At 39.0% G+C, this 14,828-nt stretch overlaps 1 protein-coding gene across 1 annotated transcript in view; it reads left to right on the forward strand.

The window, feature by feature from the left end:
- AKAP6 (A-kinase anchoring protein 6) overlaps nucleotides 1,512–14,828 on the forward strand; it is a 503,112-nt gene continuing 489,795 nt past the window's right edge. Inside the window, exon 1 of the mRNA XM_005695223.3 lies at nucleotides 1,512–1,642. The gene's annotated coding sequence lies outside the window, so the exon portion shown is untranslated. The remainder of the gene's footprint in view (nucleotides 1,643–14,828) is intronic.

The following is a 14,828-nucleotide window of genomic DNA, read 5'->3' on the forward strand; positions in this document are numbered from 1 at the left end:
TTAACTTCCTGTGGTGTGGCATGTGGTCTAAGATAAAGGGTGGGAGTCAGGCTTGGCCTATGAGTGAGAGCATGGATGACTTGGGCAGGCAGCTTCACGTCTTGCTCTTGGCCTTCCAATTCCTCATTAAGTGAAGCAGGAATAGTCTTGGCTTTCCATCAGGGAGGAAATGCTCTGTGCATGGCTGATGGTGCACCCTGCTAGGATCTTGGCACCTTTCAGACATTTTATCAGCCCCCATTTACCAAGCCACTGCCTGAATTCCTTCTGCTGTTTCATCCCCCCATCCCCAATGCTGTTGGTTAACAATGGCATTTAAAATCTCAAGTAGGAGGGGACAATGTAATTGTCTCATTAGACTTGGGGATTTAGAATGTGGTTCTTCCCCAGAGTTGTGCAGATAGAGTGGATGTAGGTCAGCTTGATTCTCTCTCTATCCGTGGTCTGAAAATATTAAATATGCAAGAGATGGCTGCTTTTGCATATATCTCCTTCCCCCCAGTTCACATCACATAATGTTTGTTTCTGCTCAGGACTGAAAAGAAATGATTGCTTTAGATTTGCTTTTCTTTTCCTAACTGGAGAAATAACCTCACTGTGTCTTATATAAAGGTGGCTTTTCATGTAGTTTCAGCTTTTGTTGGGGGAGGGGTGTGAGTAATTTTCTCCTCTGTGTCTTATTGCCTCATAGAAAAGAAAACAGAACCCCAATGTTAGGAATGCAAACGATTTAGGAACTTTCTAGCAAGTTACCATTTGTTCCAACTACCAGGTTTGGTCCCAGAAAAGACTCTCTTGCATTTTGACTCTGAGTGGTAGGAGTTCTCTGCAGATCAAGGGAAGGGACCCCAGAAATTGAAGGTGAAATTGTGTGGCCCCTAGATTCTAAACCTCCTTCCATGTGCCTATCCAATGTTCAAGTGAGAGCTGGGGCTAGTCTGTGTGAGAAAGTTCTTTGGGTTGTTGTTCATCAGTAGAAATGATTAGGACAGACTTCATTGGTAGGAGTTTGTCTGTGTTCTGTAGAACGAAAACCTATTTACTTCAGAATAACAGTCACTTTCTCAGCTGTTTATATTCCATTTATAATTCTTTTTCTGTTCCTTGCTTTTCTTCTGGTCTTTGACAAATGAGAAAAATTCTTTTTAGTAACTTTTAAAAAAGGTAATTAGTTGTAATGCTGTCCAGAGAGGAAAAAGTAATCAAATTGCCTAACAGAGAAACATTGTCCATTTGAGTTTTTAATTTGTTTAACACTAAATCTCATTCTTCCCTCTCTCCTTCCTAAATGTGTGACAACAAAGTAGGAGATAATTTTTATTTTTTTCCAAAGTGACTTCAGGGAAATCCCTTTTAGACCTATGGATTTTAGTCCAATGAGGGATCCTCTTCCTTTGGTCTATATTTTGCATATCGTCTGTTTCTTACAGGGCTTCCGTATTGTCTCAGGCTCCACTGGAAATGCAGCAAGGATTCCTAGCACATCCCAGTTGCCATAGCAACAGCAGTCTTTCCCATAATGAGCTGCATCATCTGAACTGATGTCACAGCATCATGCAGCAGGTCAAACAAGGCATCTCCTAGTATTGCATCCTACAGATGTGCTGTAAACATCAAAAGGAGACGGTGGGAGCAGGAGATGGTGAGTGTTAAATGTCTGGGCCGTAATTGCTCGGCTGTTTTCTTGGTTAGCCGGTGTCTGCTAAGACAGTGATGGGGGGATGTTGTCTGCTTAAAATGGACTAGGGAAAGAAGAGCTGTTTTACCTAAATCTGTTTTCAGGCTGCTGGGTTAAGACAAAGCCCTGTAAGAGTCATAGAGAAATAAAAATATGTGGAATTATTCTTGTTTCATCTCTGCCTGTTATTTTTAGTGTTCTCATGGAATTTTTCATAAACATAAGATATTTTTCAATCGCAAAGCCCCAAATAGGCTCTAAATTGATCAGTACACAGTATTTAAAGATTGTAAAGATATGCTTCTTTTTTTATGGGGAAAGCTCATTGGTCCCTTATTTGCTCTTGTGATTTATGAAATATTAAGTGGTTTACAATATGAAATTCAGTATTTACCTCGTTTGGGTTTCAGTTTCTTCATGGCAAGAAATGAATGCTGAATAAGCATTTGACATAACCCTGATGTGAAAGGGGACCTCTTGCATGTTCAAGACAGAATTTATTAAAAATATAGAGACCTAAACAGAATGAAATTACTTAAGCCTTTGATTTATGTGCTAGTCCTTCAGTCTATGGCCTTCATAGTTAGTTGAAAGACTGCCACGATATTTTTTCATCTCTCGCTAGTCTCCAAAATAGCTGGAGTTATTTGCAGGCTGACTTGTACCAAGTCTCCTCTCTGCGGCAGTTGCAGTGAAGGGTAACCCTGTGGAGAGCCTCTGGAAGTGGCAGTGGTGTTGCTTAACTTTAACCAGAATCTGGTAAGACGAATAAATAGCTGAATCCTCAGCGACTGTGGTGAATACAGATCTCTGGGCTTGGTCATAACCTCAACTCAATTCTGAAACTACGATAAACACGTATGGTGCTTATTTAGACTCTTATCTCTGTCTTTAGGCCTCATCATCACCGTTATTATTATTTTTTAAAAAATACATGACTTGGCATTATCAGATAAGGAGCAGTGAGTTGCCTTTTGTTTTGGGAAATGGATTTCCCTGGTGCAGCTGATTGTTACTAAGGGAGAGAAAGGAGGAGGCACATGTCAGTTCAATTGATCAATATGTCCACTTGGAATCAGGGAGTGGTCTTTTGGCTCAGTGCTGCCAAGCTGATAGTTCTTATTTGAAAAGTCTTATAGGAATGAATGGCAACCCTTGAGTTCCTCTTCTTTTAGGCTGTTTATTGAGCCTGAAAGAGATGTTTCACAGGGAGCAGGAAAAGGAATACCTCTTGCCAGCTTGGAGTGATTTTTTTTTTTTTTTTTTTTTGCACAGAGTCAAGCATATTGGTCCCATTATTAGGCACTAGCTAGAATGAAAGACCTTGGGTTTTAATTAGTTTGTTTATATATATCACAAACAGGCTGCTCTCGGTTCTTTTAAGTTTATGTGCCTGATATGCAGCTCTATGGGATGGGAGAGGTCAGCTCAGTCTGGCTTTATCGCAAGCATTTAGGAGCATGGGTTGGTTGTTCATTGCCTGCTTTTTTGTGTTGTATAATGTGAGCAGAAGGCTCTCCTGGGACTTCTGGGTGTGAACACAGCTAAGTCAGAGGCTCTAGGGTGACAAGGAGGAGTGCTGGATGGTGGGGGATGGGGAGGGGAAGTGCATATCATGGCTGGATTATGTGGGTCTGGAGAAAATCACTCAGTGGCCATTGAAATTCATTTGAAGTGTTATTTTCAGGGAAAAGCAATGAAGAAAGATTTGTTTGATAACATAAATTGCTAGGAATAAAAGTAACCAAAGGCAGCATTTTAATGAGTTTCCTATTTGCTTAATATTTATTTCTTTTGTCTAACAGTGCTCTTAGCTGCTTCATCATGGGTGATTTGTACAATTACTGAAAGTCGCAGAAGCCAGATTTCTTAAGGATAGTGTTAGAAACAGTGGAGTCATGCTTCGAGGGTGGGGAGTGCGCTGGTGGGTGTGGGCTGACGCAGTTATCTGGTGGAATATCCTTCTAGTTTAGAGGTGCCTGTGATCTCTCCTCACCTCTGCACATAATTCAAAATACAGTTACAGCTCCCCAACTTGATGCTTTTGTGCTCTTTTTGCTCCAGGAGAACAAAGCCCTAATAATGGGAACTGTTATCCTGAGTGCCCGGTTTCTTTGCAGAGCCCGTGCTGCTCTCTGATTAGTTGTGTGTCTTAATTGTTGGCTAAGGCTATTTCAGTTGTCTTAGTTTTAATATATCCCCAAGGGGTAGATGGGGTGTGTGTGTGTACCGGGGAAGGGAGAGATTGGCTGCATTTTGTGGTGTTTCATTGAAACTTTCTAGAATGTAGAGAATTTTATTTCTCAGTGATAAGAGAAAAATCATTATGATCATATTTACCATGTGGCCAAGTTTAGACCATGGAAGCCTCATGAGAAACTAACCTCCTCTACGCTTTTGGTTATAGCTTTCTTCATTGAATTACAAAGTTACAAATAAGTTAATTCTTTGGATAATTAGGCCATGGTGGGGTGATAAAAATAAAAATCATAATTACAACCAAGCTCTTATTTATTCAGTTTTTATTGTGTGGCACTGAACTAAACATTGAACCTAACTTATTTGGCCTGTATAATGACATTATGAAATAGAGAGTAACAATCTCATTTTATAGGATTAGATATTATTATTTACATTTTATAGAAACCGAGTCTTCGCCAGGTTACCAAATTTGGCTAAGGTCATATAGTTAATAAATAACTGGACCAGGATTCCAAATCAGTGTGCTTTGACTGTGATACCCACCTGCTTACCCAGTCATCTTAGTTTTATGACATCTTAACTGTGTATACCATAAAAGCAGTCACGTTTACTCTATCAACTCACCCCACCCTTCTCATTCTGATTGGAAAATCAGATTTCACTCATAGACTGAAATCTCATTTAAAACACTAAGATCAGTTTTACTACAGGGATGAGCATGAATCTTGGTCAGATCCTACTCTGATCCTATAGATTAAAGCAATGCACAATGGATACTCAGACCTTTTGCCAGTACCCTTGCTCGACATACCTTTCTAGCAGGATCTGTATATGGGAAATGCTACATGAATGAGTGTGGGCATGATGGAGCTGTACTGAAAGTAGGTCTTACGTGAGTCAGTAGTGACTCAAGTTTGTTGTACCTGTCTTATCAGCTGCATTATGTAGTGCTCTGCTAACTTTAAGGCATTTGAATTCCCTGCCAACGCCAGACAAGGAATAGAGGAGTAAACTTCTCTTATAGCCAGGAAGGTGTACTTTGAATCCACCTCCTGGATTAAGAAGTTAAAAGAGAGTTATTTTGCTGAATATTATCAGTGGCTGAATCTAAATGCTTCCTATTTCTGAGTATAAGAATGACAGTCTTGTGCAACATCCTGGAAGCCTTGTGTTTGAGAAGAGCTGATACAGTCATCTCTGCATCATCTTGCCCATCCCCAGTTATCCACACCCAGTGTCATTATTGGGCTGTAAGGGCTGTTCTTTGTTTGACTGTGGGGCTAATGCACACACTGACAGCACATTGCTATTGATTCTGGTCTGGTGAATACTTAGAAATATTATTCCTCAGAGCTCATTAGCTGTTTCTAGGTTCTGGGAAGAAGTTCATGTTTCTCCCATCCTGTCTTAAGGAGGCCCAAGCTCATGTCTGTGTGAGCGACAGGAATTAGAGGCTGACAGAAAGCAAAGAATTGCTGGGTACAGTGACTATCAGAGTTAGGTTCTATTTGGGGAGTAGAAAAGCCAGTGGAATTTAGGGAAATTGGTAATTCTGCCACATGTCTCTATTTAAAAAATCGTAGAATCAGGGACTGATAACTTGTTTTGATCCTGTGTATTCAATTTAGTTTAACAACTTTTTATTGAGTATCTACTATGTGCCATGCAATATTGGAGAACATAGCAGTGGGACAAGATAGATGCATATTTCTTCCCCACTACATTCTATCAGGAATGGGGATGGAGAGACCAAATAAAACAGGTAAATTTATAGTGGAATAATTTATTCTTTTGATACCGTAATACTATTCTGTTTACTTATGTTTCAGAGATACACCAATTATCTGTGCACACATACATATATGGCCTACACATGGAGGTAAAATTGCTGCACTGAAGAACAGCTTTGATTTTTTTCTTCTTGAGTTTGGATTAGAATCTTGCTGGGTGTGACCATAGCCAATATGGCAATAAGCATTTTGTTGGTATTAAGCTGTTGGGAAAAGTATAATTGTAATTGTTTTACATGTCTATCTCAATTTATGTAAACCTGATGTATGGAAATATGAAATGTATATGACAGATCAGTTTAAGGATGTTTTTTTCATTTTAATGAAAGATAGTTCTCGTCTTTAAAAACTCTCTAGTCAGCCCTCTAAATGGCACGTTCCAGCCAGCATGCTGGTGGAGGTACGTGCCAGTCACCTCTAGCCACAAGCAACCTGTTCATCCACCCTAGTATGCCTTACAAACATCACTTTAAATGGGAAGCATTTGTCTAAACAATCCTATTAACTAATGTATGCAAAAGTTTGATGGTATTTGTATAAATTTTCATGAAGCTTTTCATGTTCATGCATGTGTGAAGGATATCTAACTCGTGACTGTCACTTGCGGATTAACTGTTCCACTTTGATGGCGGTCCGACATACCCAGCCCTATAGATGGGCCATGAGTGGGAAGGCTTTTCCGAGGAGTATCACTTTTTATAGGACTTCAGCTATGGCAACAAACTTTTATGTATTTTGGATTAGTAAGGTCTAAGATTTCTTCACCACAAGCACACACCTATCAACAGCTGAATCCCCCAGTTGGTTTTAAGACTTGGTGAGAACAAGGGATACTTTGTTCCCCTTGTCAGCCACCAGCCATGTTTGTCTCAGTTCTTTCACTATAGGGCATGCTCCAAACTCTTCCAGCCCTGTTACTTTGAGTCCCAAGGGGAAATAAGGAGAGAATGTAGAAGCTTTAGAATAGGTCTCACACTAGGTGATTCCTGAATTTGTTTTATGTAGCTACAGGACAGGCTTCATAGGCAGGCAACCTGTGCTGCAACATACAGCCCTGTGCTGAGAAAGGTCCACACTTGGTTTAATGCTCTACTGTTGCCAGCTTGAAATTCTCAACAATTTTGGGGGCAAATGGTTCAGCATTTTTATTTTACACTGGACTTTGCAGATTACCTAGCCATCTGTATGGCCCCTTTGATATAAAAAACTCACACACAGTTCTGGGTTTTGTGTAAGAATTAGATGATGTGATTCACTTGGCAAGAGTTGACCGCCTTAGATGGAGCAGTATTCTCCAATTCATCATGGTCTCCCCCTGCTCCTGTCCATTTACCCCCACTGCTGCTGCCTGAGCCCTTTTAGTGTGAAACTTCTATTCTGGAATAATTCAAATAACAGTTGTAGAGTTTAAAAAACAGAAGAACCATTGTCAGACAACCCAGAGCAAAGACACCATGCATGGTAATTTAGAAGCATCCATGATAATTCAGCACCATACACCTGTAATTCAGTGGCATTTCTTTTATAGGCAATACGGGACATATTACATTATACATGAAGATATTTCCTAGGTCAGGCTTATTTGTCACCACTGCTGTTTTCAGGGGAGAAATCAAATGTTCTTTGCAAAGCAAGCTGATTAACCATCCTATTGGCTCATTGTTTGAATTAATTCTCCCAGCCTTTGTTACTACTTGATTACTTTTTAACACCTGCTTTGTTTAACTCTCATTTAAATTACACAACATTTTTATGCTGGTTGGGTATTTGTTTAGCACTATTTTGTTTTTCTATTCTCTCTTTCTAGGAGGCTGGGTGCCTATAATTTGAGATTATATTACTGTAGGAAGAGTTCACTTTTTCTAATTAAAAAGGGAATTATAGTCAATATTTATAATGAACTCTTTTTCAGCAAGGTAGTTCCAGCCATGCTAATGTACGTAAGTCCAGATCTTCCATTACTGTTTACAATAGTGAGATGGTGACAAACTCTTGGACCTTAGAGTAGGTGACACATTCTCTCCTGTCATGTCACAGTGAGAAGATCCTGTACTAATTTGCAGATGAACAGAGAAACATTAGAGAACTGACATGAATGATGGTACTTGATGCACTGGAAAAAGTTAATTTTTTTTTTTTTTTTTGGTGGCTGTGTGACAGTAAACAAGGATCTGACAAATCCATAAGGGGCTTTTGTCATGTCCTAGAGATGGAGTCTTCTCTAAGGATCAAGTTCCAAGGACTCACAGCCTTTCTCCGTACCCTATGTAACTGTCCTAATGCCCACCATGTCCACCACAGTACACACTGTAGAGCCAGCTGTTTTAGACAATTTCATCAGCAGTCAACAATCAACAAGTATGTCAAGTGTCTACCATGTGCAAGATCATGTGTTGAAGAAACACTTTCCAAATTGGGACAGCCAAAGGCAAGCACATGTATATTAGTTGGAGAGCCTGTCACAGGTTTAACACCATGCTGTCTGGGCTCTGCTTGTAGGCATTGTGATTCGTTCTTCCCTTGCTCTAGAGATACTCTGAGATAGGGCTTCAGGTGTAGCTCGGGGTGCCATCTCATCTTCCGTTCTTTTCATTCAATTCCTTGATTTAAATGTGTTTTCTTCTTTAAAAAAATCATATTCAGACTTTATTTATATTACTTTGGCATATAGCCAATTAACAATGTTGTAATAGTTTCAGGTAAACAGCAAAGGGACTCAGCCATATAAATGTGTCTTCCTAAACAACTCATTACTTTTTCTGGCCCACTCAAAGTCTGTTTGCCACATGCTCTCAGCTTTTTCAGTTCTTAGTGCTCATCCTTTGTTTATACCCCAGCAGTCTCCTATCATTGTTCCTGTGGGATAGCTATCAACCCACCATCATTCTCCCCACCAGCAGCCCCCTAGGCACCCAACTTCCCTGCTTCTGTTTATTCCCATTATATTAGCATAAAAATAGCCCATCTAAAACCAAATGACATTTCAGCTCCCCTTGTGAAGCAGTCTGCTTACATTTAGCTTTAAATAGTTAATTGTGATATTCCACTCTATTTAACTTGCTTTTTGCTTTTGTGTGATTTAAAAGAGAATGTGTCTGGAATGCATATTAATCGCTCTTGCAGGCAGTCTATGTGGGACATCGACCAGAATTTACCAAAAGAGCAGGGCCTTAGTTAGTAGAAGGTTATGTGCTAAGTGAAAACAGGTATATGAACATAGTTAAAAAATTGTGCATTTTCAATTTTTTGTTATTCAGTTACTAAGGTGTGTCAGACTCTTTGTGACCTATAGCTAACTAATAAAAATGGGGAGAGGGGATGGTGAGAGACTAGCCATCATGGCAAGGTTCCAGTCTTGAGTAGGAGTGGCACGCAGCTTCTAGAACACTGAGAATATGTGTCTCAGAAGAGCAGCTGCCTAAAGAGAAAGGACAGACCTGAAAATAAAGGTCAAAAATAAAAACAACCACAAAATAGGCATGACTGCTAAGTTCAGTTCAGTTTAGTCACTCAGTAATGTCCGACTCTTTGCAACCCCATGGACTGTAGCACGCCAGGCCTCCCTGTCCATCACCAACTCCTGGAGTCTACTCAGACTCATGTCCATTGAGTCGGTGATGCCATCCAACCATCTCATCCTCTGTTGTCTCCTTCTCCTCCTGCCTTCAATCTTTCCCAGCATCAGGGTCTTTTCCAGTGAGTCAGTTTTTCACATCAGGTGGCCAGAGTATTAGAGTTTCAGCTTCAGCATCAGTCCTTCCAATGAATATTCAGGACTGATTTCCTTTAGGATGGACTGGTTGGATCTCCTTGCAGTCCAAGGGACTCTCAAGAGTCTTCTCCAACACCACAGTTCAAAAGCATCAGTTCTTCAGAGCTCAACTTTCTTTATAGTCCAACTCTTACATCCATACCTGACTACTGGAAAAACCATAGCTTTGACTAAATGGACCTTTGTTGGCAAAGTATCTCTGCTTCTTAATATGCTGTCTAGATTGGTCATAGCTTTTCTTCCAAGGAACAAGCATCTTTTAATTTCATGGCTGCAGTCCCCATCTGCAGTGATTTTGGAGCCCCCAAAATAAAGTCTCTTACTTTCCATTGTTTCCCCATCTATTCACCATGAAGTGATGGGATCAGATGCCATGATTTCAGTTTTCTCAATGTTGAGTTTTAAGCCAACTTTTTCACTCTCCTCTTTCACTTTCATCAAGAGGCTCTTTAGTTCTTCTTCACTTTCTGCCATAAGGGTGGTGTTATCTGCATATCTGAGGTTATTGATATTTCTCCTGGCAATCTTGATTCCAGCTTGTACTTCCTCCAGCCCAGCGTTTCTCATGATATACCCTGCATGTAAGTTAAATAAGCAGAGTGACAGTATACAGCCTTGATGTACTCCTTTCCTGATTTGGAAAGGAGTCTATTGTTCCATGTCCAGATCTAATTGTTGCTTCTTGACCTGCATACAGATTTCTCAAGAGGGAGGTCAGGTGGTCTGGTATTCCTATCTCTTGAAGAATTTTCCACAGTTTGTTTTGATCCACATGGTCAAAGGCTTTGGCATAGTAAAGCAGAAGTAGGTGTTTTACTGGATTTCTGTTGCTTTTTTGATGATCCAGTGGATGTTGGCAATTTGACCTCTGGTTCCCATTGCCTTTTCTAAATCCAGCTTGAACATCTGGAAGTTCATTGTTCAGGTACTGTTGAAGCCTGGCTTGGAGAATTTTGAGCGTTACTTTGTTAGCATGTGGGATGAGTGCAATTGTGTGGTACTGTGAACATTCTTTGACATTGCCTTTCTTTGGGATTGGAGTGAAAACTGACCTTTTCCAGTCCTGTGGCCACTGCTGAGTTTTACAAATTTGCTGGCATATTGAGTGCAGCACTTTCACAGCATCATCTTTTAGGATTTGAAATAGCTCACCTGGAATTCCATCACCTCCACTAACTTTGTTCGTAGTGATGCTTCCTAAGGCCCGTTTGACTTCACATTCCAGAATGTCTGGCTCTAGGTGAGTGATCACACCATCATGATTATCTGGGTCATGAAGATCTTTTTTGTACAGTTCTTCTGTATATTCTTGCCACCTCTTCTTAATATCTTCTGCTTCGGTTAGGTCCATAACATTTCTGTCCTTTATTGTGCCCATCTTTACATGAAATGTTCCCCCTGTGTATCCGACCTAATCCCTTGACTCTATTTGTCACTTACACTGTATAATCGGAAGGGATTTGATTTAGGTCCAGTGGTCTTCCCAACATTCTTCAATTCAAGTCTGCTCATAGAACTATAAGAATCAGCTTAGTGAATTAAGATATTATGATTTTTACTAATTTAGTATTAAATAATTTATAACATGATTTTTAAACATTTGAATTTTGACTAAACTGAAAATGAACGTGCTAAGATGCAGAGGCATGGAAAAGGTAGCATAACCAGCTTAAGAAGAGACATGTTTCACCATGTTATTTTTTATTTAGAGTGTTTTTCCTTTGGGTCTTTGCTCTGATTAGTATTGTTAAGTTTATTTGTTGTGAAGGTGAATATATTTTAATTTTAAAAATTATTCTATAAGAAAATAACAAAAATCATGGTTTCTAGCATGATTTTTTTTCTGATTCTTAGGAGCTAAATCTTAACATCATTCTTTTGTAAACACTGCATATGCCCAGATACCCAACATAAAGTTGTAAATGACTTCTGTGAGCCAATTTGAGGAATCGAAAAAAAAAAATGCTCCTTTTCAAAGATACCCTACACCTTCAAATAGTGGTGGAAAAGCTACATTACCAAACTTAAAGGAAAGTTTTGCCTAGCTTATACCAAATGAGAGCTTCCATTCCAGATTTTGAGATCCTAAAATCTAACAACTTATTCACATGTATGTAGACTCATATTCTCTGTTCAGAAGATTAGTGGTTGGGAGGTAGGCAGGAGTGGGTGGTCGTATGGGAGCAATAGCCATGTTTCCCTTCTTGACTCACTCCATCTCCTGACACTCCTAAACACAAACAGTAGACAAAAATAGAGCCTGGCATGGTGGGTTTTGGAGCCAGGCATATTTACCTTTGAATCTTAGTTCTAGCATAAGATGACAAGATCTGTGATTTTGAGTTTCTTGGAGTGTTATTTTCCCCATATATAAAATTAGGGGGTACCCACTCCAGTATTCTTGCTGGGAAAATCCCATGCACAGAAGGTGACTAGTCCATACGGTCGCAGAGTCGGACACAACTGAACACACACACACGCATCCATTTTACAGAATTATAAGTGTTTTTATATAAAGTTACTAGCACAGAGAAGGCATTTGATAAATAAAAGTTATTATTATTTCACTACTCAGAAGTAGTGGGATAAGATTATTGCTCCTCCAAGAAAAAATTTAATATCTCAACTTCAATTATGGAACCAGTGAAATAATTTTCAGAGCTTTTATTAATGGAAAGAAAAACTCTTTAATATATTTTAAATTCTTATACTGTGCTAGGTACATATATTATTGCACATAATTTCTTTTTCCTGCTTAATTTTTCTCCATGGCACTTATCACCATTTGAAAACTACACGTTTTACTATATTGTTTGTTTCCCCTTGGTACAAAGCTAGTTGCACAAAGGCAGAGATTTTTGTTTATTTAGTTCACTGATGTTTCCTCAGCTCATAGAATAGTGCCTGGCATGTGGTGAGGTTCAGTAGATTCTTGTTGCATGAATGAATGAATCCACATACCCTTTGAGAGAGGCAACTTGATTGTACTCAGTATGTAGAAAATGAATTCTCTATTGCAGTGATGCTTTTCAAGGTTCTGAACATCCTTGAGTGACTCTTGCTTTTCCAGATACCATGTCGAGAAGCCCTTGTGGCTGGTGGTTAGGTCATTATACACCATTCAGTTTCTAAATCCTTCCACTGAAAGCAGGGATATTGCCCAGACATCTCTGATGGGCTTCTCCTCCATATGGGGTTTCTAAAAGAGAGCTAGAGTTTCCCAGGTCATTTGAAAGATACGTTGATTTTCCTACTGGTGGTTATCTTCTTTCTCTTTAGAGAATTTGAGTCTCCTTCAGGAACAGTTCTTTATTCTCCTTTAAATCATGAATCCTCAGTGGATTGATTGATACATTAGTGAGTTATAAAAGAATCTTCAAGGAAAGTACCAGATAGGGAGAATGATAAGCCATGGAATCAGCCCTTTCCTATTGCTATAAAAATGCTCTAATGAGAAATAAAACAAAGCACAGGTACGTAACAATATATTTGCTTGGTCAAAAGATCATACAACCTCATAATGAAGGAAATAATTAAGATAGCCAATTTCTGCTATATATTTTAAATTAGAGGCAAACTATCTTTTAACAGTGGATGTCTATAGCTGAGTGTTGTACCAAAGACATATTCTAAATGTCATACTTTTGAACTATTTGTTTCTCAACCAACAGGTGTGTGATTTTTTTCTTTAAATTCAAACCGTTTTGATGGCATTCTATTTTTAGAATGCCTTCCTCTTTTAAAGGTCAAAACAATATCCAAAACCAGTTAAAAAAACATCTTGGGAGAAGGCAGTGTTCTTGTTATACTGTAATATTGATGGGCTGAATAAGAAAATGTAATAATGTTAAGTTTATAGTTCATAGTGTTTTTATTTTATGGTTATGAAACATATTTAATGTATTTACTTTTAGCAACCTCCTCATGCTCCAGGATAAAAATTATGCCCTATGGATATTTCTTTCCATCTGCAATATATGCCATCGCCCGTTACAGTGTATGAGGACTTTATTATGTTCAAATAGCATGTTATTCTGATCTATTTTAAAGAGCCCTGAACTGGAAATCAGGAACCTGAATTTTAACTCCTGCTAATATAATCTCCCTGAACCGTAGTTTCCTCCACAGTAAAACAAAAGGGTTAAAGTAAATGATTTGTGTTTCCTTTAAGCTCTAATATTTTATGGCTCACTTACAGGGTTCTCCTTCTCTTTCAATTGTTCAGCCTTGTGATTTTTTCCAAAATGATATTCCATAAACCATTTTAAATTTGCTTAATGCCCTGATATAGATGAAGACGTATTTTAGTTTATATACCATTTAAATTTCACACGTGTGTGATTCATTAGCTTGTGTTTCACAGTACTCTTGGTGGTTAACCTATAGTCAATACATAAGGTTTCACTTAAATTAACAAATTACTGTCTTTCACTACTGTCAAACTACCACACAATTGGACCCATCTCACACGCTAGTAAAGTAATGCTTAAAATTTTCCAAGCCAGGCTTCAACAATACGTGAACCGTGAACTTCCTGATGTTCAAGCTCGTTATAGAAAAGGCAGAGGAACCAGAGAGCAAATTGCCAACATCCGCTGGATCATGGAAAAAGGAAGAGAGTTCCAGAAAAACATCTATTTCTGCTTTATTGACTATGCCAAAGCCTTTGACTGTGTGGATCACAATAAACTGTGGAAAATTCTGAAAGAGATGGGAATACCAGACCACCTGACCTGGCTCTTGAGAAATCTGTATGCAGGCCAGGAAGCAACAGTTAGAACTGGACATGCAACAACAGACTGGTTCCAAATAGGAAAAGGAGTATGTCAAGGCTATATACTGTCACCCCGCTTATTTAACTTATATGCAGAGTACATCATGAGAAACGCTGGACTGGAAGAAGCACAAGCTGGAATCAAGATTGCTGAGAGAAATATCAATAACCTCAGATATGCAGATAACATCACCCTTATGGCAGAAAGTGAAGAAGAACTAAAAGCCTCTTGAAAGTTAAAGAGGAGAGTGAAAAAGTTGGCAAAAACTCAACATTCAGAAAACTAAAATCATGGCATCTGATCCCATCACTTCATGGTGAATAGATGGGGAAACAATGGAAAGTAAGAGACTTTATTTTGGGGGCTCCAAAATCACTGCAGATGGGGATTGCAGCCATGAAATCAAAAGATGCTTGCTCCTTGGAAGGAAAGTTATGACCAACCTAGACAGCATATTGAAAAGCACAGACATTTCTTTGTCAACAAAGGTCCATCTAGTCAAGGCTATGGTTTTTACAGTGGTCACTGTATGGACTATAAAGAAAACTGAGTGCCGAAGAATTGATGCTTTTGAATTGTGGTGTTGGAGAAGACTCTTGAGAGTTGCTTGG

Source organism: Capra hircus, chromosome 21, assembly GCF_001704415.2.
Source record: "Capra hircus breed San Clemente chromosome 21, ASM170441v1, whole genome shotgun sequence".
In the NCBI taxonomy this organism is placed as follows: Eukaryota; Metazoa; Chordata; class Mammalia; order Artiodactyla; family Bovidae; genus Capra; species Capra hircus.